The sequence below is a fragment of the Drosophila miranda genome (genome assembly GCF_003369915.1).
Source record: "Drosophila miranda strain MSH22 chromosome Y unlocalized genomic scaffold, D.miranda_PacBio2.1 Contig_Y2_pilon, whole genome shotgun sequence".
NCBI lineage: Eukaryota > Metazoa > Arthropoda > Insecta > Diptera > Drosophilidae > Drosophila > Drosophila miranda.
The window spans coordinates 25,078,113-25,105,269 of NW_022881614.1; the positions used below are offsets into that span (position 1 = coordinate 25,078,113).

Consider the following 27,157-nt stretch of genomic DNA (forward strand, 5'->3'; position numbering starts at 1 on the left):
TCTTAAAAAAATGTGGTTTTCATTTGCGCTAATTTCTAATTATGGGTAATTATATACATTATTGGTTTTTTTTTTCTTTTTAAACCTATGCAATACAAAAATAGTTAGTGCGTAGCCTAATCTTTAATAAATGGAAAATCTCACGACGAGATTCAAAACTAATACTTTGGTACATTTTCACACGACGACTATTAAACGACAGTGTGGATCGCCGCAGAATAATGTTTTATTTTCACAGTTTGAGAACCACTCCACACACTGCGAAGAACTACATGCGAAAGCCTTAGCCGCGCGCTTAATTCATAAGCGAGAAGGGTGACGAGTGCGGCATATTAGTTTCTCCGAATTCGAAAGAAAACCATTCTTCTCGTCTTACTCCAAAATGTACTTCAGCTCAAGTATGCATCCACATAACTTCGGGTTTCACTCTAGTAAATCTTCGGACGGCTCTTTCTGGTTTAGTTGGTTGTAGTTATCGTTGGTTTATGTAGATGCTGGTTCCTGGGAAATCCGAGGTCTTTCCCAGATCTACTAAGAAATCGATGGACTTTGACGACCTCGTTCTTGGAGGGGGGTCAATTGGTTTTTCTTTCCCAGTGTCGAACGTAGTAAGATTTTCAGCCCTATGATACGAGACTGTTAAAGCTGTGTCACTATTGTAAGGTCCAAATACCTTTTATTTTTCTTAATCCAAAAGGAATAATGCAGTCCACCAGAACTTCAATTTACTTGGCACGTGTTTGATTGCACAACGTTTTCAAATTCACTTGGATATATATATTTGTATAAAAAGACACATCCGAATTCGCACAGCTTCACTATAGCAATGATCTAGCCAGAAGTTCTATTACTTGCATTAGCCCTTACGATCGGATCTTTACCTTCCACAACCAACGGGGTAATCGTACGATTTTAGACAAAGCTTACACCTTGCTTCCCTAGATAACGGAGTAATCGTACGATGCTAAGCAAAGCTTACACATAGCTTCCCTAGATAACGGAGTAATCGTACGATGCTAAGCAAAGCTTACACATAGCTTCCACGACTAACGGAGTAATCGTATGATTTCTAGTAAAGCTTTAAAACATAACTCCCACAGATCCACGCTGCTTCTCTAAATTAGACATTAAGCTGAAGAGCTTCCATTGAAGAATGGAAGCTTTAACTACTGCTCTCTTGTAATTGATCTCTTATCTTGTTTTTGTAAAGAGCGGAGTTAATGTTAAACGCGAGGGCCGTACTTCCCAAGCTGTTCTCTTGAGTTTTAGAGTCACAACTGGCCACTACACCACAGTTGAGGAAGCGCTAGTTTTAACTGGCGAAGCCTAAACGGAAAAAGGACAGTTGCCTAGTGTTTCACTTGTATGTCTTTGAGGTGAAATATTCCTAAGTTTTTACCCTGTTCGTTCTTCAGTTGATAATAGGATGAGCCAACTCGTCTAGATACCACGGCTGAAATAAAAACCGGCGCTAACTTTGCATTGAACTTTTTAATAGCATTGCTTTGGCAGAAATTGCGGGCAAGTACTGGCTCTCCAACCTTAAACTCTACTTTCCGACAGCGTAGATTATATCGCCTAGCATTTTGTTCAAGTGACTCTTTCACCGTATCGCCGTACGAATATGTTGTATCCCAAAGCGGGTTAGAAAAGCCTGAAAGGCTCCAGAAACGAATTGAGATCCGTTATCTGTTAATATCACCTCGGGGACTCCAAATGTACAGAACAAATAATTTTCGAGGTAATCGCACACCCGATTGGAAGTAAACACCCTAAGGGGGCATAGGAAATGAAATTTTGTGAAGTGATCTACGATAATAAGTAAACCAATATGCCCTTTCTTGGATCGGGGATATGGACCCAGCAAATCCATATAAAGCTTTTGAAACGGACGATCAGACACCATTGGTTTTCCCATGGGTGGTTTCAACACGGTGTTCGGGTGTTTGGTGTGACGACACACTTCACAATGTAATGTGTCCCGGTGTTCTGGTGTGGTAGCTTTCGAGACGCATTCCACAAACTAGACAACTTGCATAGATGTTATGGTTAGCACTGTGTGGGATCTTTCGGCTAGGGCTCGTCGGATGGGGGGGATCTTTCAGTTGTTCCAGCTAAACACATACAAGAGATTCTGGTGCTAACCTGGCCGTTAGGTGTTATACAAATCAAATCAATAGTGCCATATGCATCGCCGCACGGAGTTAGGTCTTGTAATCTCCGCGTTTACCCACCCTACCATGTTAACTCTGCTCGCCTATTTCTTGTGTTAACCCTTAAACCTCTATATGTTCCCCCTTCCCAATACCCCTGTATAGTTATTCTACTCCAATTTCATGTTGATCAAACTTCAGTGTTTTTTTATATTTTAACTCCACTCCAACTAACAACCATCCTCAGCATCACCTCAAATCTTCATAACATCTTATTTATCTACAGTTACAGCAACTTAATTTTAGGTTTTTTTTTATATATATAAAGAGGAGAAAAGTTTAGAAGAACAAATCAAATAATAAGCAAAGCGGTGTTTTTCTTACTTTTAGTGGTAGCTTACGTTTGGTTTTCCATCGCTGCAACAGGCCTGCATGCATTGATGTGTCCTAGATTAGATTATAATGTACAAAATTTAAATGCAAAAAAAATAATAATAATAGCAATAGTAGCTACGGTTGAATTCAGTGTGTGTGTGTGTGTGTCAATCCTTTTCCTTGAAGACATCCGATATGGATATGTCTGTGCCTATCCAGGCCACGACATAGAATTTCAGAGGCAACTGTATGTCCTCTGCCAAGGTCAAAAATAAGGTTGATCGCAAATTTTCGTTGTGCGGCAGAAGTTTGACCTCCGTTGGATAACTTTCGTCAATATTAAATTACACTGGAGAAAGCGAGATCGACTGGCAAAGCTCAGACCCCTTTTGGCGAAGAAAAATTTTATCAGCCACATGTCAAAGCGGGGGGTTATGTAATTACCGTTTGGGGCTTGAAACCGACTTTGAACTCCAGACCCTCTACATACTCCCTAAATTTCTCTATGCTCAATACTGCAGCTAAACACTCCAATTCGGTTACACAGTATTTTTGTTGGGCTTGATTTAGCTTATAAGAAAAATATGCAATTGGCCGTTCTATGCCATCTTCGTCCAACTGGGCCAGGACTCCACCGACACCGATATTGGATGCATCGCATTGAATTATAAACGGTTTCTCGAAATTGGGTGTGACTAATAACGGTGCTGAGGTTAATCGATGTTTTCCCTCTTCAAAGGCTTGTTGTGCATCCTCAGTCCATTGAAAAGACTTAACCTTCTTGGTCAGGTCTGTGAGTGGTGCTGTCAGGGATGCATAATTTTCTATAAATCGGCGATACCAACCCGCACATCCCAGAAACTTTCTGAGTTCTTTCACCGAACTAGGTGGGAGCAAATTTCTGATGGCGGAGACCTTTTCTGTATCTACCTTAATGCAACCTTTACCTATCACATAACCAAGATAACGAACTTCAGGAACACACCAGCGACATTTGTCTAAGTTCAACGTCAGGCCTGCATTTCTCAACACAGTGGACATTTCTGTCAACAGTCCAAGGTGATCTTCAAATGTTTCACTAACTAACAACAAATCATCAAGATAGACAAAGACTCTATTCTTGAAATGGGGTGGAATAATCATGTCCATTAATCGACACATTGTTTGTGCAGCGTTCGTAAGTCCAAAAGGCATGACTCTGAATCTATACAAAGGGCGATTTGGTACAGTGAAGGCTGTTAGATCTCTACAAGATTCTTTCAGATTTATTTGCCAAAAGGCGTGCTTCAGATCTAAAGATGAAATAAATTCTGCTTTCGGTAACCTCGATAAAATACCATTTATCTTGGGTTGTGGATAAGCATCCTTTATCGTCACTAAGTTGACCTTGCGTGAATCTAGACACATACGAAATCTGATACCCTTTTGTACTACTGAAACGGGACTACTCCAAGAACAAGTTGGCGGTGCTACTTCTATGACTCCTAAACTAAGCATATCATCGATTTCCGCATGAATCCGTTTTTCCATAGCCGGGGATACTGAAAAATATCTCTGTTTTATTGGTTTTGCCGATGGAAGTAATTCGATTGAATGCTCTAACATGGACGTTTTCCCCAAGCCTTCCGTATTAAAATCTGGGAACAAGGCCACAACCTTTTCCATGCGTTGTTGTTGCTCGGCATTTAACAATTCTGGCAATTCAATCTCATTTATTGACAAAGTTTTCGCTAGTTTCTCCATCAGGCCAAAAGTATTCCAAAAATTCATTCCCAGATAAAGGTTTTGTTTCAAATCAGGAATTATATATAAGGTTAACAATCTAGTCTGATTCCTAAAGCTTACTTTAGTTTCTACGTAACCAAGAATGTTGTATTTTTGTCCTCCAGCTGTTTCAACTTGCGACTTGCTTGCAATATAGGGCCTATTCTTGCTTATAAATTCCTTTGCAGCTTCCCCACTAAGGTATGAAACTGATGCACCAGAATCTAATAATCCTCCATAAGTCTTACCAAATATATCTATTTCTACAAATGGTCTAATATCCTTTTTTATATCAACAATCGAATCTAGACTCAGCGATATACCCCTCATTCTATCTTTAACTTTTCTTATAAAGTTACGAAAACGAACGGTATTTCTCTTAGTTCGGACACAACTGGGTTTTTTAACTAAATCGCTACCAAATATTTTTTCTCTTATTTCTTCATAGTTTCGAAGTCTTATATGATACGGGACTATTGGATATAATTTACCTTGAATATTTTTAGAATTTAAATATTTAGGAATTATATTGAAGAAAGCTCTTTATTTAATGTTGAGGATTTGAGCGGTAACTGCTGTTCTTGTTGCCGCTCAACCGTCGGTTTTCCTGACAGGTTTCACAATTTGGTCTTATTATATTTTCAGCTCCGCAACCTAAGCAAAATATCTTCTTATCAGATTGGCAATCTACGTGTTTATGGCCAAACCTGCGACAATTCCAGCATTGAATCTCTTCTAAGGCTCTAGTTCTTTTTAGTTCGCAAATTTCTTGCTCTCCTAGATGGTTATCTGAACGTTCTTGGTCATACTCCAATGCATTAATTTGCTTTCGTGTGTTTGCTTTCGGGTTAGCGGTGTTATACTCCTCACTAAAAGCTTCTCGTCTAAGGACTAATTTTCTCAACTGGCTAACCGAATTGATTTCTATATAGAACAACTCCTTTCTCATAAACGGTCTCAGATTTCGTTTCCGAATTGACGTTAGTTGACTCTCGCTAATAGGGTATTGTAAGCGATCTACTAAATGCATCAAACTTACAAAGATCGGACCAGTTTACTTTGTCTACAGTGTGTCTGTATCTCCAGAACCATTCACTTGCTCGGCCACTAAAGAGAATATGAGTGTGTTCGCACAACACTTCAAAGTTTCCTCGTAAGCTATCATTTGTCAAAGCTGTAATCATGTATATGAACTTCCCTACCGGCATACCATTGCGTGAGCCATTATACTGCACTTTCCAGCTACTAATCAAATTTGCTACTTTGCTATTTCTATATTCATTGGGTATGAAGGTGGGTACGTCTCTTTCTAGATTAAGTGACGAAGCTCTAGTAGTTCTTCTTCCCCAATCAGGTTCATTGTTATTTCCATTATCATCTGTATTGGTATGGAAGTTAGGTATTGCATCCGTTCGAGACAGTTCCGAGATCATGGAATGCATTTGACTAATTTGCGAAGTTATTCGATGATCTACCTGTGATAATATTCTCTGCTCTAAGAAACCTACATCTTGGTTTGGGTTATCCGCAGAAGCAGAATTAGACAATACGTTACTGTTATCCTCGAGATCTACTATCTCATTTGATTGCTGCGACTGTCTCTTTTTCTTCTTTTGACTATTAGTTAACAGAATCCTCTCCAAACTATTTGTTTCCAGGTTCAGATTGTGGTCGGCAACATTTTCGGAAAGAACCTCTAATAAACTGTTTCTTGTAACATTGTTTTGACATGTTGGGCAAGATCGCGACTTATCAAGCCAATTCAAAATGCATGTTCTATGGAAAATATGTTTACATCGTGTTATGAGTTTTAAATCCAATGAAATCATTGGGTGTGAACAGACTCTGCAAACCTGTTCATTATTTGTGGATGTGGTCATATCTAAGCTTCGTCTTACGGCCATGGTGCACACACAAATCAATCTTTAAGAATTTTACCGAATAAATGCTCGAAAATGTCAAATTCACTTCAAAAATAAACTATACGGATCAAGGGTATTGAGATTTGGAACATACAAAGATTATGGCAATACATATCACACCATGACTTGTTCCCAAAATATACTATTAAAAAAAAAATATTGTCTTCAACACGAGCTGAAGCTTCAGAAAAAAAATATACCAATTGTTCCGGGCAGCAAGATTTAATGACTAGCATTCTAAATCTTAAAGATTTCCACAGACATTAATACAATTTTCTTCCACTTAGCTCCTGGCACGCATATAGACCCGATGCTCCCTCATCGTTTCGGACAGAATGGACTGTGACTTGCACCAACCATTGCAGTTTTCCAGAAAGGAAACAAAAGCAAAAATTCTATATGCTGACAATAACTGAGACACAAAGTTTTGTTACGGTTGTTGTTGTATCGTGCCCCACGTTGGGCGGCACTTTTGTAATGTGTCCCGGTGTTCTGGTGTGGTAGCTTTCGAGACGCATTCCACAAACTAGACAACTTGCATAGATGTTATGGTTAGCACTGTGTGGGATCTTTCGGCTAGGGCTCGTCGGATGGGGGGGATCTTTCAGTTGTTCCAGCTAAACACATACAAGAGATTCTGGTGCTAACCTGGCCGTTAGGTGTTATACAAATCAAATCAGTGCCAATAGTGTCTTGTAATCTCCGCGTTTACCCACCCTACCATGTTAACTCTGCTCGCCTATTTCTTGTGTTAACCCTTAAACCTCTATATGTTCCCCCTTCCCAATACCCCTGTATAGTTATTCTACTCCAATTTCATGTTGATCAATCTTCAGTGTATTTTCATATTTTAACTCCACTCCAACTAACAACCATCCTCAGCATCACCTCAAATCTTCATAACATCTTATTTATCTACAGTTACAGCAACTTAATTTTAGGGGTTTTTTATACCCGGTACTCAAAATGAGTATTGGGGTATATTAGATTTGTGGTAAAAGTGGATGTGTGTAACGTCCAGAAGGAATCGTTTCCGACCCCATAAAGTATATATATTCTTGATCAGCATCAATAGCCGAGTCGATTGAGCCATGTCTGTCTGTCCGTCTGTCCGTCCGTCCGTCTGTCCGTCTGTCCGTCCCCTTCAGCGCCTAGGTCTCAAAGACTATAAGAGCTAGAGCAACGATGTTTTGGATCCAGACTTCTGTGATATGTCACTGCTACAAAAATATTTCAAAACTTCGCCCCGCCCACTTCCGCCCCCACAAAGGACGAAAATCTGTGGCATCCACAATTTTAAAGATATGAGAAAACCAAAAACGTAGAATTGTAGAGAATGACCATATCTTTAAGACTGCGGAATCTGAATTGGATCGTATTATTATTATAGACAGCATCAAGAAAACAATTTCATTTTTTCTCGCCCTGTCTCTCTCTAACACACACGTAGCATAGGCGGCTTTGCTTAGAGTAAAACATTAGCGCCTAGATCTCAGAGACTACAAAAGCTAGAGCAACCAAATTTGGTATCCACACTCCTAATATATCGGACCGAGACGAGTTTGTTTCAAAATTTCGCCACACCCCCTTCCGCCCCCGCAAAGGACGAAAATCTGGGGATATTCAAAAATCTCAGAGACTATTAAGGCTAGAGTAACCAAATTTGGTATCCGCACTCCTGTTAGATCTAACTATAAAACGTGTATCTCAAAATTTCGCCCCACCCCCTTCCGCACACACAAAGGACGAAAATCTGTTGCATCCACAATATTGCACATTCGAGAAAACTAAAAACGCAGAAGCATAGATAATGACCATATCTATCAGATTGCTGAATCTTAATCAGATCGGATCATTTTTGTAGTCAAAAGCAAGAAATCAATTTTCAGTGGCTACGCAGCGCCCGACGTCACGCTCAGACTGATTTTCTGTCTCTCTCGCACGCACTCTTTGTCGTGTCGTTTAATATTAGCGGCGTCTGCCGGAGGAGAGCCATACTGACTTAGTATCGGGTATAACCGTAGAGTTGCGGTGTCCGCAGCAACTCACAACGTTCCCCCTCGTTTATATATATAAAGAGGAGAAAAGTTTAGAAGAACAAATCAAATTATAAGCAAAGCGGTGTTTTTCTTACTTTTAGTGGTAGCTTACGTTTGGTTTTCCATCGCTGCAACAGGCCTGCATGCATTGATGTGTCCTAGATTAGATTATAATGTACAAAATTTAAATGCAAAAAAAATAATAATAATAGCAATAGTAGCTATTGTATGTCCTCTGCCAAGGTCAAAAATAAGGTTGATCGCAAATTTTCGTTGTGCGGCAGAAGTTTGACCTCCGTTGGATAACTTTCGTCAATATTAAATTACACTGGAGAAACCGAGATCGACTGGCAAAGCTCAGACCCCTTTTGGCGAAGAAAAATTTTATCAGCCACATGTCAAAGCGGCGGGTTATGTAATTACCGTTTGGGGCTTGAAACCGGGTTTATCTTTGGAGAACCACAGATTTTTCGGCTTTTCGGCACACTGAGCTTATTTTTTTTTTGGGGCAGCTTGGCATGTGCACCCTACTTTCGACGATTTATTGATTTAAATTTTTCTTTTTTTTTTCAGACACGTGTATAACCTTTTATTCTTTTCTTTTCTTTTATCTCGCCGTACCACCAAACTGACCTTCCACAATTTAGTTCCATGGATCGAATGATCCAGCGCTTCAGCTTTGATTTTGTTTCTTCATCCCATTCTAAAGCACAAGGGCTAGATAACCCAAAGCTCGCTCTCTCGTCAAAAGCTTTCGCTTTATTCCCGTTTATTCCCTTGCATGCAGATAAGCTACAGCTCTGTGCACACAAATAAGTCCATCCAAATATGGGCCGTCACAACAATGAGTTACATACTCACGTATTTGCTTGTTCATTTTTGGCCAAAACAAATATCTTTTAATCTTTTCGATGGTTTTCCCTACTCCACTGTGAACGGCATTGGGCGGATCATGGGCCCGCGAGATTACACCTTGGGTGAGTTCCCTAGGAATCCACAATTTCCAAGATAGATTATCTACACCATTATTTCCCTGATCAGGTTCGGTTCTTTTGTAGACAAAATCATTGAGAATCTTCAAGTCTGGTAATTTGTCTTGCTTAGCGTGAATATTATCAACTAAGGTCATATATTCTGGTGATTTAAATTCTGCGGCAGATAGATCAACTATCGGACCCTGCTCTTCCATTTCAGAAACAGTGATTTCCTCTTTACGCGATAGGGCATCCGCTACCACGTTTAGTGAGCCCTTCCGGTGCGTTATCTCAAAAGAGAATCCCTGTAGTTTTATGGCCCATCGAGCTAATCTACCAGACAACTCCTTCTGACGCATAAGCCATTGTAATGAGGCATGATCGGTTATCACCTCGAATGCCTGACCTTCTACATAAGCACGAAACTTTTTAATTCCCTTTATCACCGCTAAACATTCTAATTCCGTGACTGAGTAGTTTTTCTGAGCTTTAGATAGCTTCTCGGACATGAATGCTACGGGTAATTCTTCTCCTTCTTCGTTTTTCTGAGCTAACACACAACCAATTCCTACAGTACTAGCATCAGGAGAAATCAGGAGTAGACAAAATGGGAGCTGACGTCACGCATACGCTTTCGGTTTCTTTAATAGTTCTGTGAGGGCGCAACTTACCGTTGCATAATTGTCGACGAAACGACGGTACCACCCAGCAAGACCAAGGAATCGTCGCAATTGTTTCACCGTCTTGGGAACGGGGAATTCTTTAATAGCTTCAATTTTACTCGGATCCGTCTTTACCTGTCCGTATCCCATGATGAACCCCAGATACTTAATCTCACGCGTGCAAAAGTGCGACTTGGCAATGTTTATCGTAAGATTAGCCTTTCGTAAGTGTACTGAAACTTCTCTCAGTAACATTAAATGGGATTCGAAATCGTCTGATAAAATTAGTAAGTCATCGAGGTAAACAAACACTCTCGTACGCAAGTTAGCAGGTATTACCTTATCCATTAAACGACAGAGGGTTTGTGAGGCATTGGTTAGACCAAAACGCGGTGTATTGGCGTGAAGACTCCTCTAGGGGAATTTGCCAATAAGCATGCTTCATATTGAGTCCCGTTATGTATTTGGCAGGCGGCAATCGACTGAGTATCCCATCTATATGGGGAAGGGGGTATGCATCTTTTCGGGTATATTTGTTGATCTCTCGAGAATCAAGGCATAACCTATTCTTGTTCCCTTTCTTTACTAGGACGCAATTGCTACTCCATGGACTATTTGAAGGTTCTATCACGCCCAGCTTAATCATCTTCTCTACTTCTTCGAACATCACTTTCTCTTTCGCGGGGGAAATGGGCCAATGTCGTTGTTTGACGAGTACTTCGGTACTTGATTACCATAGGTGTGTACGACCTAGTCCGTCGCATTCATATGACGGGAAGGTTCTTATTACCGCCTCTAATTGGTTCCTTTGTTCTTCATTTAGGGAATGCATTTTAGGCGTTTCCTTCATAATCGTGTCGTCTCTATTCTCCAAACAGCTCACAGTTGCTTCTCGGGTCAATAATTGGGATAGAAGACCGAAATCTTTCCAAAAGTCAACTCCTAAATAAACATCTTGCTTAAAATCTGGTATGATAAAGAACTCTACTTCCTTAACTATTTTACGGAATTCAATCGGAACCACCAATTTGGACACTACGGTACAAGCTTCGTTGCTGGCAGTGCGTATGGTTCCCAAACACTTCTGAGATTGTGGGTGATGTGCTAAAAAGGTTGCTGCTCTCCCACCCAAACAACTAATGGTTGCTCCTGAATCCAGCAAAGCCTTATAAGTTTGCCCTTCGATCATTACCTCCGTGTACAATCGGTTATCTGAACTCAGAATAACTGCTGAGACTAAACGTTTTCGAACAGATTGGACCTTTTTCCAGAACGCTCGTCTCCGGACAGTCGATCGTTTGGGCTTAACTATCAATTTAAACCACGTATTCACATTTTCTGAATCTAACTCTTTGCTCTCCATCGTTTGAGTCGCTACATCTATATCTGTACAAATTTGGTGTAGTATCATATCCGGTTTTACGTCAACTACCCCTTCGGAAAGCCCTCTTAAGGTAGTTGGTTTACTTTCGTTTAGTTGCTGTTCTTGGTCGGATGTACTGACTGGGCTCCGGTCGGTACATCCCGTTTCAAGTTTTTCGCTGGGTTACATTTGACGCATCGAGGTTTAGAAATATCCTTAGCACCACACCCATCCCGAAATTGTTGAGACTGCAACCTAGTATGCATCCCTCTGCGCGATGTAGTTCCCCGTCCCTGTTTAGGCCTAGCCCCTCTTGACTTTTGATGTCCTCTCTCTGAAGCGTTTGACTCCGGGTTGGATCCCCCTTCTAACGGCACTATACCCGAACCCATGTTGCGTGGTAATTGGGCTGCTAGAGTATTCTCATCAAACGAAAGTTCCCCCGGATTCAACTACGCCCTACATACGGGGCAATTTATGTTATTTTTCACGAATTCTTTCATGCAAGTATCATGATACCGGTGCCCACAAGACGCAGTACATATTAGTTGACTTCTTCTTATGGCTTCTTGACATATACCACAGATCTGGGCGTCCACGTCACCCGACGCCTTGCCCCTGGGGTACGTTGTACTGGTGACATGTTAAGGTAACCCAGTAATACGAGTTCTGATCCCTAAATGTGGAAATCCCTAATTATAGGACCAAAGCTTCAATAAATTCTACAAAATTTTCCTAAATACCCAATATTTGTCCTTTTTGAGCTTGACTCCGTCCGATATACGCTTTCTCTTGTCGCCGGAATATAACCTCAATGAAATCTAAATTGGTCTATGGTATTTTTATGTGGTCAGTAACCTTGGCAATGGCTAATTTCCAAATCTATATCTAGAAAATTAGACTTCCGAAAGCCATCGATACTCTTCCTTCATAAACTCTTTTGGGGTTATCCTATTATAATTTGGCCGACCTATCCGCCTTTGTGAATAGCTGTCGTATATTCGCAAATTTATTCTGGTAACAAAAAAAAATATCAGTTTCCATCCCTTGCTACCTGGCGGATTCTATTTGGTTGGGTATTCCGAATCTCAGAATCAAAACCCAAATTAATGTGGAATTTAAAATTGCAACGAGCAAAGTTTTTGGGGGTTTTAACCAGTAGTAACTCTGGCCCCACGTTGGGCGCCAATCTATGTAATGTGCCAGAAATTCATATTCGTAGAGGTGTGAGATTGTATGTACGGATGGAGGTTGTACATACTTTTTTTGACGGTCAGACACCAATAGTATAGCAGGATTTCGGAACGTGTACCTCTAGCTGTGCTCTAACTAGCTCGCCGGAATGTCGTGGGATCTTTCCTACTCTCCAATTTGCTATACGAACACATTCGAAAAGATGTTTTAGGTACACTTGATTTAATGTTCAAAAGGAACTCTACAAAAGAAATCCAAAAGAAAATAATGTGGATTTTAACTAACTGTTTAACCGACTACCGACAAATAGTCAGGTTATATTCCGTCGCTCTGGAGGAACTCAGATGACTTTGACCCCTTCTCTACCCTCCCTACCTTTAGTATGCCGTTTCATCGACAGCATAACCCTCATCGAGCGCATCTCTTTTTTGATCATCGGACTTCCTCAGGCTCTACTCAGGACAAACACGAAAGGTTTAATGTTTCATTATTATTTACTAATTATTATTTAATAATTCTAAATTTAAGGGTTTGGACTTCATGGTTTTCCAGATAAGTATAAACTTAGCATAAAGTAATTAAATAAAGAAGGAAGAAATAGTAGCAAGTTATACCTAGTTATATGTATATATGTATATAGGACTTATGTGTAGAGAATATGGCGTAAAAGAAATTAAATTGGAAAGAAGAGAAAAATATGATAATTATATAACTAGAAGGCAAACGTGAAAGAAAAATTAGTAGCCGATCCGCTTTAAATTATGGCACGGATATGGTTGTTTTATATACCGGAATATAAGTTTTATAAGACAGATATATATTTCGAAAATACTCGAGAATTCCGTTTAAGGAAGTTTCGTAACTCACTCATACTTTATACGAATTATCCGGCGTGTCCGTTGAGCTCAAGGGGCGACGTAGGAACATATTCTGAGGAAGGGAGAACTTTTATGAATATACAGGTCTTCACTTCTAATTCGGATGAAACACCGATTTTCTTTCCATTTCCATACCCGTACGACGACGAATTGCCACTCAACGGCTGATCTTAAAAAAATGTGGTTTTCATTTGCGCTAATTTCTAATTATGGGTAATTATATACATTATTGGTTTTTTTTTTCTTTTTAAACCTATGCAATACAAAAATAGTTAGTGCGTAGCCTAATCTTTACTAAAAGGAAAATCTCACGACGAGACTCAAAACTAATACTTTGGTACATTTTCACACGCCGACTATTAAACGACAGTGTGGATCGCCGCAGAATAATGTTTTATTTTCACAGTTTGAGAACCACTCCACACACTGCGAAGAACTACATGCGAAAGCCTTAGCCGCGCGCTTAATTCATAAGCGAGAAGGGTGACGAGTGCGGCATATTAGTTTCTCCGAATTCGCAAGAAAACCATTCTTCTCGTCTTACTCCAAAATGTACTTCAGCTCAAGTATGCATCCACATAACTTCGGGTTTCACTCTAGTATATCTTCGGACGGCTCTTTCTGGTTTAGTTGGTTGTAGTTATCGTTGGTTTATGTAGATGCTGGTTTCTGGGAAATCCGAGGTCTTTCCCAGATCTACTAAGAAATCGATGGACTTTGACGACCTCGTTCTTGGAGGGGGGTCAATTGGTTTTTCTTTCCCAGTGTCGAACGTAGTAAGATTTTCAGCCCTATGATACGAGACTGTTAAAGCTGTGTCACTATTGTAAGGTCCAAATACCTTTTATTTTTCTTAATCCAAAAGGAATAATGCAGTCCACCAGAACTTCAATTTACTTGGCACGTGTTTGATTGCACAACGTTTTCAAATTCACTTGGATATATATATTTGTATAAAAAGACACATCCGAATTCGCACAGCTTCACTATAGCAATGATCTAGCCAGAAGTTCTATTACTTGCATTAGCCCTTACGATCGGAACTTTACCTTCCACAACCAACGGGGTAATCGTACGATTTTAGACAAAGCTTACACCTTGCTTCCCTAGATAACGGAGTAATCGTACTATGCTAAGCAAAGCTTACACATAGCTTCCCTAGATAACGGAGTAATCGTACGATGCTAAGCAAAGCTTACACATAGCTTCCACGACTAACGGAGTAATCGTATGATTTCTAGTAAAGCTTTAAAACATAACTCCCACAGATCCACGCTGCTTCTCTAAATTAGACATTAAGCTGAAGAGCTTCCATTGAAGAATGGAAGCTTTAACTACTGCTCTCTTGTAATTGATCTCTTATCTTGTTTTTGTAAAGAGCGGAGTTAATGTTAAACGCGAGGGCCGTACTTCCCAAGCTGTTCTCTTGAGTTTTAGAGTCACAACTGGCCACTACACCACAGTTGAGGAAGCGCTAGTTTTAACTGGCGAAGCCTAAACGGAAAAAGGACAGTTGCCTAGTGTTTCACTTGTATGTCTTTGAGGTGAAATATTCCTAAGTTTTTACCCTGTTCGTTCTTCAGTTGATAATAGGATGAGCCAACTCGTCTAGATACCACGGCTGAAATAAAAACCGGCGCTAACTTTGCATTGAACTTTTTAATAGCATTGCTTTGGCAGAAATTGCGGGCAAGTACTGGCTCTCCAACCTTAAACTCTACTTTCCGACAGCGTAGATTATATCGCCTAGCATTTTGTTCATGTGACTCTTTCACCTTTTTCTTTGCCGATTCGCGAATAATTTGTAGTGCTTCCGGATAACTAATGCGGCTATCCTCCGATAAGAGTCTTAAGCGGCGAAGCAACTCATAGTCTTTGCCATTCAGAATCATATTTTGTCCAAAGGTTAGGAAATAGGGCGAGTACCCGGTGCTTTGGTGAATGTTGGATCTGAGAGCAGCACTGATTTCCGGTAATTTGGTATCCCAAGTGGAATGATCCCGGCTTATGTAAGCTCATATAGCTGCTAACACCGATCTATTGAGTCTCTCACTGGCATTCGCCTGTGGTGAATATATCGCCGTACGAATATGTTGTATCCCAAAGCGGGTTAGAAAAGCCTGAAAGGCTCCAGAAACGAATTGAGATCCGTTATCTGTTAATATCACCTCGGGGACTCCAAATGTACAGAACAAATAATTTTCGAGGTAATCGCACACCCGATTGGAAGTAAACACCCTAAGGGGGCATAGGAAATGAAATTTTGTGAAGTGATCTACGATAATAAGTAAACCAATATGCCCTTTCTTGGATCGGGGATATGGACCCAGCAAATCCATATAAAGCTTTTGAAACGGACGATCAGACACCATTGGTTTTCCCATGGGTGGTTTCAACACGGTGTTCGGGTGTTTGGTGTGACGACACACTTCACAATGTAATGTGTCCCGGTGTTCTGGTGTGGTAGCTTTCGAGACGCATTCCACAAACTAGACAACTTGCATAGATGTTATGGTTAGCACTGTGTGGGATCTTTCGGCTAGGGCTCGTCGGATGGGGGGGATCTTTCAGTTGTTCCAGCTAAACACATACAAGAGATTCTGGTGCTAACCTGGCCGTTAGGTGTTATACAAATCAAATCAATAGTGCCATATGCATCGCCGCACGGAGTTAGGTCTTGTAATCTCCGCGTTTACCCACCCTACCATGTTAACTCTGCTCGCCTATTTCTTGTGTTAACCCTTAAACCTCTATATGTTCCCCCTTCCCAATACCCCTGTATAGTTATTCTACTCCAATTTCATGTTGATCAATCTTCAGTGTATTTTCATATTTTAACTCCACTCCAACTAACAACCATCCTCAGCATCACCTCAAATCTTCATAACATCTTATTTATCTACAGTTACAGCAACTTAATTTTAGGTTTTTTTTATATATATAAAGAGGAGAAAAGTTTAGAAGAACAAATCAAATTATAAGCAAAGCGGTGTTTTTCTTACTTTTAGTGGTAGCTTACGTTTGGTTTTCCATCGCTGCAACAGGCCTGCATGCATTGATGTGTCCTAGATTAGATTATAATGTACAAAATTTAAATGCAAAAAAAATAATAATAATAGCAATAGTAGCTACGGTTGAATTCAGTGTGTGTGTGTGTGTCAATCCTTTTCCTTGAAGACATCCGATATGGATATGTCTGTGCCGATCCAGGCCACGACATAGAATTTCAGAGGCAACTGTATGTCCTCTGCCAAGGTCAAAAATAAGGTTGATCGCAAATTGTCGTTGTGCGGCAGAAGTTTGACCTCCGTTGGATAACTTTCGTCTTTATTAATTTGGACGGGAGAAACCGAGATCGACTGGCAAAGCTCAGACCCCTTTTGGCGAAGAAAAATTTTATCAGCCACATGTCAAAGCGGGGGGTTATGTAATTACCGTTTGGGGCTTGAAACCGGGTTTATCTTTGGAGAACCACAGATTTTTCGGCTTTTCGGCACACTGATCTTAATTTTTTTTGGAGCAGCTTGGCATGTGCACCCTACTTTTGACGATTTATTGATTTAAATTTTTCTTTTTTTTTTCAGACACGTGTATAACCTTTTATTCTTTTCTTTTCTTTTATCTCGCAGTACCACCAAACTGACCTTCCACAATTTAGTTCCATGGATCGAATGATCCAGCGCTTGAGCTTTGATTTTGTTTCTTCATCCCATTCTAAAGCACAAGGGCTAGATAACCCAAAGCTCGCTCTCTCGTCAAAAGCTTTCGCTTTATTCCCGTTTATTCCCTTGCATGCAGATAAGCTACAGCTCTGTGCACACAAATAAGTCCATCCAAATATGGGCCGTCACACCACAGGTTATTTTTAAGCTGTTCTACTTGTTCAAAATAAGCTGGAAAACGGTCATCTTTTAAGTTACGCACTTATGTAGGTCTTTGGCATGGAACTTTCCTATCTGTTGACCATCTTCTTCTAATTCAGAACAGTGGTTACCAAACTTTCGAACTACAGTTGCCTTCAAGAATTTAGGAGCTAATTTTGCATTAAATGCCTTGATCTTGTTACTTTGGGCAAAGTTTCGTCTATAGACGTGTTCGCCGAGTTCGAACGTAACGTATCTTGTGCGCAAATCGTACGTTCTCTTATTGGTTTGATATGCCTTACTGATGTTTTCCATGATCTTGTTTCTAACAATTTGCAGTTTGTCTGTAGTAAAAATATTCTCGCCCTCTTTAAGCATTTCTATCCTCCTCAGCAATTCATAGTTGTCTGCGTGCGTTATCATATGATTACCAAACAACGCAAAATATGGTGAAAATCCTATTGCGGCATGATGTGAAGATCTCAAGGCGAAGGATATCTCACCGAGCTTATCGTCCCATAGCCGTTGGTCTTTCCCTAGATAAGCCCTGATACCAGATATAATTGATCTATTAAGGCGCTCTGAGGCATTAGCCTGTGGACTGTAAATTGCAGTAAACATATGCTTTATCCCATACTTCTGCATGAATGCCTGAAATATATTCGACTTGAACTGGCTTCCGTTATCAGTTACTATAACTTCAGGTATACCGAATACATGGAATATATTTGTTTTTAAGAATTCTATAATAAGGTCTGCAGTGAATTTCTTCAACGGCTTCAAAAAATGAAACTTTGTTAGGTGGTCCAAAACAACAAATACTCCTATATTTCCCTGCTTTGATCGAGGGTAAGATCCTAAGAAATCCATATAGAGCCGTTGGAATGGTCGCTCAGAGACTACAGGATTTCCCATTGGAGGCTTGAGAGTTATGTTTGGGGCTTTCACTTGTTTGCAAACTTCACATCTCGCAATAAATTCTTTGACGTCTTTTATCATATTTGGCCAAAAAAGATTTCGACGAAGCTTTTCCAACGTTTTTCCGATGCCACCATGAGAACTATGAGGAGGCGCGTGTGCATTATACAACACAGACTGTGTCAATTCTGATGGTACCCAAAGTTTCCAGCAGTTTGACTCTGACACTGAGTCTCCTTGGTAAAACTGAGTTCGCCTGTAAATGTAACGATCTACAATTTTCAAGTCTGGCAAACGGCTTTGATTCTCTGTAATTGTATCTTTTAACTTGGTATAGCTATTGGACCAGAAGTGAGGCGATTGTAGGTCGACTTCAGGCAACACCACTTCTATTTCGCTTATCTCTTCAGTCGGTAGTCGAGAAAGGGCATCTGGGACTATGTTCAAGCTTCCTTTTCTGTGTTCTATTTCAAAATTAAAATGCTGCAGTTTTAGTGCCCATCTAGCTAGTCTGCCATTCAAGTCTGCCTGCCTCATAAGCCATTTTAAACTAGCGTGGTCCGTTATGACTTTGAACTCCAGACCCTCTACATACTCCCTAAATTTCTCTATGCTCAATACTGCAGCTAAACACTCCAATTCGGTTACACAGTATTTTTGTTGGGCTTGATTTAGCTTATAAGAAAAATATGCAATTGGCCGTTCTATGCCATCTTCGTCCAACTGGGCCAGGACTCCACCGACACCGATATTGGATGCATCGCATTGAATTATAAACGGTTTCTCGAAATTGGGTGTGACTAATAACGGTGCTGAGGTTAATCGATGTTTTACCTCTTCAAAGGCTTGTTGTGCATCCTCAGTCCATTGAAAAGACTTAACCTTCTTGGTCAGGTCTGTGAGTGGTGCTGTCAGGGATGCATAATTTTCTATAAATCGGCGATACCAACCCGCACATCCCAGAAACTTTCTGAGTTCTTTCACCGAACTAGGTGGGAGCAAATTTCTGATGGCGGAGACCTTTTCTGTATCTACCTTAATGCAACCTTTACCTATCACATAACCAAGATAACGAACTTCAGGAACACACCAGCGACATTTGTCTAAGTTCAACGTCAGGCCTGCATTTCTCAACACAGTGGACATTTCTGTCAACAGTCCAAGGTGATCTTCAAATGTTTCACTAACTAACAACAAATCATCAAGATAGACAAAGACTCTATTCTTGAAATGGGGTGGAATAATCATGTCCATTAATCGACACATTGTTTGTGCAGCGTTCGTAAGTCCAAAAGGCATGACTCTGAATCTATACAAAGGGCGATTTGGTACAGTGAAGGCTGTTAGATCTCTACAAGATTCTTTCAGATTTATTTGCCAAAAGGCGTGCTTCAGATCTAAAGATGAAATAAATTCTGCTTTCGGTAACCTCGATAAAATACCATTTATCTTGGGTTGTGGATAAGCATCCTTTATCGTCACTAAGTTGACCTTGCGTGAATCTAGACACATACGAAATCTGATACCCTTTTGTACTACTGAAACGGGACTACTCCAAGAACAAGTTGGCGGTGCTACTTCTATGACTCCTAAACTAAGCATATCATCGATTTCCGCATGAATCCGTTTTTCCACAGCCGGGGATACTGAAAAATATCTCTGTTTTATTGGTTTTGCCGATGGAAGTAATTCGATTGAATGCTCTAACATGGACGTTTTCCCCAAGCCTTCCGTATTAAAATCTGGGAACAAGGCCACAACCTTTTCCATGCGTTGTTGTTGCTCGGCATTTAACAATTCTGGCAATTCAATCTCATTTATTGACAAAGTTTTCGCTAGTTTCTCCATCAGGCCAAAAGTATTCCAAAAATTCATTCCCAGATAAAGGTTTTGTTTCAAATCAGGAATTATATATAAGGTTAACAATCTAGTCTGATTCCTAAAGCTTACTTTAGTTTCTACGTAACCAAGAATGTTGTATTTTTGTCCTCCAGCTGTTTCAACTTGCGACTTGCTTGCAATATAGGGCCTATTCTTGCTTATAAATTCCTTTGCAGCTTCCCCACTAAGGTATGAAACTGATGCACCAGAATCTAATAATCCTCCATAAGTCTTACCAAATATATCTATTTCTGCAAATGGTCTAATATCCTTTTTTATATCAACAATCGAATCTAGACTCAGCGATATACCCCTCATTCTATCTTTAACTTTTCTTATAAAGTTACGAAAACGAACGGTATTTCTCTTAGTTCGGACACAACTGGGTTTTTTAACTAAATCGCTACCAAATATTTTTTCTCTTATTTCTTCATAGTTTCGAAGTCTTATATGATACGGGACTATTGGATATAATTTACCTTGAATATTTTTAGAATTTAAATATTTAGGAATTATATTGAAGAATGCTCTTTATTTAATGTTGAGGATTTGAGCGGTAACTGCTGTTCTTGTTGCCGCTCAACCGTCGGTTTTCCTGACAGGTTTCACAATTTGGTCTTATTATATTTTCAGCTCCGCAACCTAAGCAAAATATCTTCTTATCAGATTGGCAATCTACGTGTTTATGGCCAAACCTGCGACAATTCCAGCATTGAATCTCTTCTAAGGCTCTAGTTCTTTTTAGTTCGCAAATTTCTTGCTCTCCTAGATGGTTATCTGAACGTTCTTGGTCATACTCCAATGCATTAATTTGCTTTCGTGTGTTTGCTTTCGGGTTAGCGGTGTTATACTCCTCACTAAAAGCTTCTCGTCTAAGGACTAATTTTCTCAACTGGCTAACCGAATTGATTTCTATATAGAACAACTCCTTTCTCATAAACGGTCTCAGATTTCGTTTCCGAATTGACGTTAGTTGACTCTCGCTAATAGGGTATTGTAAGCGATCTACTAAATGCATCAAACTTACAAAGATCGGACCAGTTTACTTTGTCTACAGTGCGTCTGTATCTCCAGAACCATTCACTTGCTCGGCCACTAAAGAGAATATGAATGTGTTCGCACACCCCTTCAAAGTTTCCTCGTAAGCTATCATTTGTCAAAGCTGTAATCATGTATATGAACTTCCCTACCGGCATACCATTGCGTGAGCCATTATACTGCACTTTCCAGCTACTAATCAAATTTGCTACTTTTCCCACATCGCGACTTAGATTGAAACTACCATTTCTCTCCGGTAGATTGTTACTATTTCTATATTCATTGGGTATGAAGGTGGGTACGTCTCTTTCTAGATTAAGTGACGAAGCTCTAGTAGTTCTTCTTCCTCAATCAGGTTCATTGTTATTTCCATTATCATCTGTATTGGTATGGAAGTTAGGTATTGCATCCGTTCGAGACAGTTCCGAGATCATGGAATGCATTTGACTAATTTGCGAAGTTATTCGATGATCTACCTGTGATAATATTCTCTGCTCTAAGAAACCTACATCTTGGTTTGGGTTATCCGCAGAAGCAGAATTAGACAATACGTTACTGTTATCCTCGAGATCTACTATCTCATTTTATTGCTGCGACTGTCTCTTTTTCTTCTTTTGACTATTAGTTAACAGAATCCTCTCCAAACTATTTGTTTCCAGGTTCAGATTGTGGTCGGCATTTTCGGAAAGAACCTCTAATAAACTGTTTCTTGTAACATTTTTTTGACATGTTGGGCAAGATCGCGACTTATCAAGCCAATTCAAAATGCATGTTCTATGGAAAATATGTTTACATCGTGTTATGAGTTTTAAATCCAATGAAATCATTGGGTGTGAACAGACTCTGCAAACCTGTTCATTATTTGTGGATGTGGTCATATCTAAGCTTCGTCTTACGGCCATGGTGCACACACAAATCAATCTTTAAGAATTTTACCGAATAAATGCTCGAAAATGTCAAATTCACTTCAAAAATAAACTATACGGATCAAGGGTATTGAGATTTGGAACATACAAAGATTATGGCAATACATATCACACCATGACTTGTTCCCAAAATATACTATTAAAAAAAAAATATTGTCTTCAACACGAGCTGAAGCTTCAGAAAAAAAATATACCAATTGTTCCGGGCAGCAAGATTTAATGACTAGCATTCTAAATCTTAAAGATTTCCACAGACATTAATACAATTTTCTTCCACTTAGCTCCTGGCACGCATATAGACCCGATGCTCCCTCATCGTTTCGGACAGAATGGACTGTGACTTGCACCAACCATTGCAGTTTTCCAGAAAGGAAACAAAAGCAAAAATTCTATATGCTGACGATAACTGAGACACAAAGTTTTGTTACGGTTGTTGTTGTATCGTGCCCCACGTTGGGCGCCACTTTTGTAATGTGTCCCGGTGTTCTGGTGTGGTAGCTTTCGAGACGCATTCCACAAACTAGACAACTTGCATAGATGTTATGGTTAGCACTGTGTGGGATCTTTCGGCTAGGGCTCGTCGGATGGGGGGATCTTTCAGTTGTTCCAGCTAAACACATACAAGAGATTCTGGTGCTAACCTGGCCGTTAGGTGTTATACAAATCAAATCAATAGTGCCATATGCATCGCCGCACGGAGTTAGGTCTTGTAATCTCCGCGTTTACCCACCCTACCATGTTAACTCTGCTCGCCTATTTCTTGTGTTAACCCTTAAACCTCTATATGTTCCCCCTTCCCAATACTCCTGTATAGTTATTCTACTCCAATTTCATGTTGATCAATCTTCAGTGTATTTTCATATTTTAACTCCACTCCAACTAACAACCATCCTCAGCATCACCTCAAATCTTCATAACATCTTATTTATCTACAGTTACAGCAACTTAATTTTAGGGGTTTTTTATACCCGGTACTCAAAATGAGTATTGGGGTATATTAGATTTGTGGTAAAAGTGGATGTGTGTAACGTCCAGAAGGAATCGTTTCCGACCCCATAAAGTATATATATTCTTGATCAGCATCAATAGCCGAGTCGATTGAGCCATGTCTGTCTGTCCGTCTGTCCGTCCGTCCGTCTGTCCGTCTGTCCGTCCGTCCGTCTGTCCGTCCCCTTCAGCGCCTAGTGCTTAAAGACTACAAGAGCTAGAGCAACGATGTTTTGGATCCAGACTTCTGTGATATGTCACTGCTACAAAAATATTTCAAAACTTCGCCCCGCCCACTTCCGCCCCCACAAAGGGCGAAAATCTGTGGCATCCACAACTTCGACGATACGAGAAACTAAAAACGCAGAATCGTAGAAGATGACTATATCTTCTAGAGTGCAAAATCTGATTCAGATCGTATAATTATTATAGCCAGCATCAAGAAAACAATTTCATTTTTTCTCGCCCTGTCTCTCTCTAACACACACGTAGCATAGGCGGCTTTGCTTAGAGTAAAACATTAGCGCCTAGATCTCAGAGACTACAAAAGCTAGAGCAACCAAATTTGGTATCCACACTCCTAATATATCGGACCGAGACGAGTTTGTTTCAAAATTTCGCCACACCCCCTTCCGCCCCCGCAAAGGACGAAAATCTGGGGATATTCAAAAATCTCAGAGACTATTAAGGCTAGAGTAACCAAATTTGGTATCCGCACTCCTGTTAGATCTAACTATAAAACGTGTATCTCAAAATTTCGCCCCACCCCCTTACGCACACACAAAGGACGAAAATCTGTTGCATCCACAATATTGCACATTCGAGAAAACTAAAAACGCAGAAGCATAGATAATGACCATATCTATCAGATTGCTGAATCTTAATCAGATCGGATCATTTTTGTAGTCAAAAGCAAGAAATCAATTTTCAGTGGCTACGCAGCGCCCGACGTCACGCTCAGACTGATTTTCTGTCTCTCTCGCACGCACTCTTTGTCGTGTCGTTTAATATTAGCGGCGTCTGCCGGAGGAGAGCCATACTGACTTAGTATCGGGTATAACCGTAGAGTTGCGGTGTCCGCAGCAACTCACAACGTTCCCCCTCGTTTATATATATAAAGAGGAGAAAAGTTTAGAAGAACAAATCAAATTATAAGCAAAGCGGTGTTTTTCTTACTTTTAGTGGTAGCTTACGTTTGGTTTTCCATCGCTGCAACAGGCCTGCATGCATTGATGTGTCCTAGATTAGATTATAATGTACAAAATGCATTTAAATTTTGTACATTATAATCTAATAATAATAATAATAAATAATAATAATAGCAATAGTAGCTACGGTTGAATTCAGTGTGTGTGTGTGTGTGTCAATCCTTTTCCTTGAAGACATCCGATATGGATATGTCTGTGCCTATCCAGGCCACGACATAGAATTTCAGAGGCAACTGTATGTCCTCTGCCAAGGTCAAAAATAAGGTTGATCGCAAATTTTCGTTGTGCGGCAGAAGTTTGACCTCCGTTGGATAACTTTCGTCAATATTAAATTACACTGGAGAAACCGAGATCGACTGGCAAAGCTCAGACCCCTTTTGGCGAAGAAAAATTTTATCAGCCACATGTCAAAGCGGGGGGTTATGTAATTACCGTTTGGGGCTTGAAACCGGGTTTATCTTTGGAGAACCACAGATTTTTCGGCTTTTCGGCACACTGAGCTTATTTTTTTTTTGGGGCAGCTTGGCATGTGCACCCTACTTTCGACGATTTATTGATTTAAATTTTTCTTTTTTTTTTCAGACACGTGTATAACCTTTTATTCTTTTCTTTTCTTTTATCTCGCCGTACCACCAAACTGACCTTCCACAATTTAGTTCCATGGATCGAATGATCCAGCGCTTGAGCTTTGATTTTGTTTCTTCATCCCATTCTAAAGCACAAGGGCTAGATAACCCAAAGCTCGCTCTCTCGTCAAAAGCTTTCGCTTTATTCCCGTTTATTCCCTTGCATGCAGATAAGCTACAGCTCTGTGCACACAAATAAGTCCATCCAAATATGGGCCGTCACAACAATGAGTTACATACTCACGTATTTGCTTGTTCATTTTTGGCCAAAACAAATATCTTTTAATCTTTTCGATGGTTTTCCCTACTCCACTGTGAACGGCATTGGGCGGATCATGGGCCCGCGAGATTACACCTTGGGTGAGTTCCCTAGGAATCCACAATTTCCAAGATAGATTATCTACACCATTATTTCCCTGATCAGGTTCGGTTCTTTTGTAGACAAAATCATTGAGAATCTTCAAGTCTGGTAATTTGTCTTGCTTAGCGCGAATATTATCAACTAAGGTCATATATTCTGGTGATTTAAATTCTGCAGCAGATAGATCAACTATCGGACCCTGCTCTTCCATTTCAGAAACAGTGATTTCCTCTTTACGCGATAGGGCATCCGCTACCACGTTTAGTGAGCCCTTCCGGTGCGTTATCTCAAAAGAGAATCCCTGTAGTTTTATGGCCCATCGAGCTAATCTACCAGACAACTCCTTCTGACGCATAAGCCATTGTAATGAGGCATGATCGGTTATCACCTCGAATGCCTGACCTTCTACATAAGCACGAAACTTTTTAATTCCCTTTATCACCGCTAAACATTCTAATTCCGTGACTGAGTAGTTTTTCTGAGCTTTAGATAGCTTCTCGGACATGAATGCTACGGGTAATTCTTCTCCTTCTTCGTTTTTCTGAGCTAACACACAACCAATTCCTACAGTACTAGCATCACATAACAGCAAAAAGGGTTTTGAGAAATCATGAGTAGACAAAATGGGAGCTGACGTCAAGCACTGTTTAAGTTTTTCAAATGCCTGATTGGCCAAAGGGTTCCACGCATACGCTTTCGGTTTCTTTAATAGTTCTGTGAGGGCGCAACTTACCGTTGCATAATTGTCGACGAAACGACGGTACCACCCAGCAAGACCAAGGAATCGTCGCAATTGTTTCACCGTCTTGGGAACGGGGAATTCTTTAATAGCTTCAATTTTACTCGGATCCGTCTTTACCTGTCCGTATCCCATGATGAACCCCAGATACTTAATCTCACGCGTGCAAAAGTGCGACTTGGCAATGTTTATCGTAAGATTAGCCTTTCGTAAGTGTACTGAAACTTCTCTCAGTAACATTAAATGGGATTCGAAATCGTCTGATAAAATTAGTAAGTCATCGAGGTAAACAAACACTCTCGTACGCAAGTTAGCAGGTATTACCTTATCCATTAAACGACAGAGGGTTTGTGAGGCATTGGTTAGACCAAAAGGCATAACTTTGTATTGATACAGCGGTCGGTTAGGTATGGTAAACGCGGTGTATTGGCGTGAAGACTCCTCTAGGGGAATTTGCCAATAAGCATGCTTCATATTGAGTCCCGTTATGTATTTGGCAGGTGGCAATCGACTGAGTATCCCATCTATATGGGGAAGGGGGTATGCATCTTTTCGGGTATATTTGTTGATCTCTCGAGAATCAAGGCATAACCTATTCTTGTTCCCTTTCTTTACTAGGACGCAATTGCTACTCCATGGACTATTTGAAGGTTCTATCACGCCCAGCTTAATCATCTTCTCTACTTCTTCGAACATCACTCTTTCTTCTCTTTCGCGGGGGAAATGGGCCAATGTCGTTGTTTGACGAGTACTTCGGCATTGATTACCATAGGTGTGTACGACCTAGTCCGTCGCATTCATATGACGGGAAGGTTCTTATTACCGCCTCTAATTGGTTCCTTTGTTCTTCATTTAGGGAATGCATCTTAGGCGTTTCCTTCATAATCGTGTCGTCTCTATTCTCCAAACAGCTCACAGTTGCTTCTCGGGTCAATAATTGGGATAGAAGACCGAAATCTTTCCAAAAGTCAACTCCTAAATAAACATCTTGCTTTAAATCTGGTATGATAAAGAACTCTACTTCCTTAACTATTTTACGGAATTCAATCGGAACCACCAATTTGGACACTACGGTACAAGCTTCGTTGCTGGCAGTGCATATGGTTCCCAAACACTTCTGAGATTGTGGGTGATGTGCTAAAAAGGTTGCTGCTCTCCCACCCAAACAACTAATGGTTGCTCCTGAATCCAGCAAAGCCTTATAAGTTTGCCCTTCGATCATTACCTCCGTGTACAATCGGTTATCTGAACTCAGAATAACTGCTGAGACTAAACGTTTTCGAACA

At 40.3% G+C, this 27,157-nt stretch overlaps 4 long non-coding RNA genes across 7 annotated transcripts; all 4 read right to left on the reverse strand.

Moving 5' to 3' along the window:
- Window positions 1–2,369: 2,369 nt before the first annotated feature.
- LOC117192347 lies at window positions 2,370–3,248 on the reverse strand. Of its 2 annotated transcripts, none has more exons than XR_004474293.1 (3): window positions 2,668–3,248; window positions 2,555–2,600; window positions 2,370–2,433 (listed from the first exon to the last, which is right to left on the reverse strand). It is a non-coding gene; the product is annotated as an uncharacterized LOC117192347 (long non-coding RNA). The 2 variants fall into 2 exon arrangements; XR_004474292.1 differs by having other exon boundaries at window positions 2,370–2,448.
- Window positions 3,249–7,028: 3,780 nt separating this feature from the next.
- On the reverse strand, window positions 7,029–8,461 carry LOC117192352. The gene is made up of 2 exons (XR_004474305.1): window positions 8,366–8,461; window positions 7,029–7,144 (listed from the first exon to the last, which is right to left on the reverse strand). It is a non-coding gene; the product is annotated as an uncharacterized LOC117192352 (long non-coding RNA).
- A 7,661-nt stretch (window positions 8,462–16,122) lies between these two features.
- Window positions 16,123–16,521, reverse strand: LOC117192350. Of its 2 annotated transcripts, XR_004474301.1 has the most exons (3): window positions 16,457–16,521; window positions 16,344–16,389; window positions 16,123–16,238 (listed from the first exon to the last, which is right to left on the reverse strand). It is a non-coding gene; the product is annotated as an uncharacterized LOC117192350 (long non-coding RNA). The 2 variants fall into 2 exon arrangements; XR_004474300.1 differs by having other exon boundaries at window positions 16,344–16,521.
- Window positions 16,522–22,778: 6,257 nt separating this feature from the next.
- On the reverse strand, window positions 22,779–24,669 carry LOC117192349. 2 transcript variants are annotated; one of them, XR_004474299.1, is made up of 4 exons: window positions 24,578–24,669; window positions 24,273–24,519; window positions 24,131–24,176; window positions 22,779–22,879 (listed from the first exon to the last, which is right to left on the reverse strand). It is a non-coding gene; the product is annotated as an uncharacterized LOC117192349 (long non-coding RNA). The 2 variants fall into 2 exon arrangements; XR_004474298.1 differs by having other exon boundaries at window positions 22,779–22,894.
- Window positions 24,670–27,157: the final 2,488 nt, after the last annotated feature.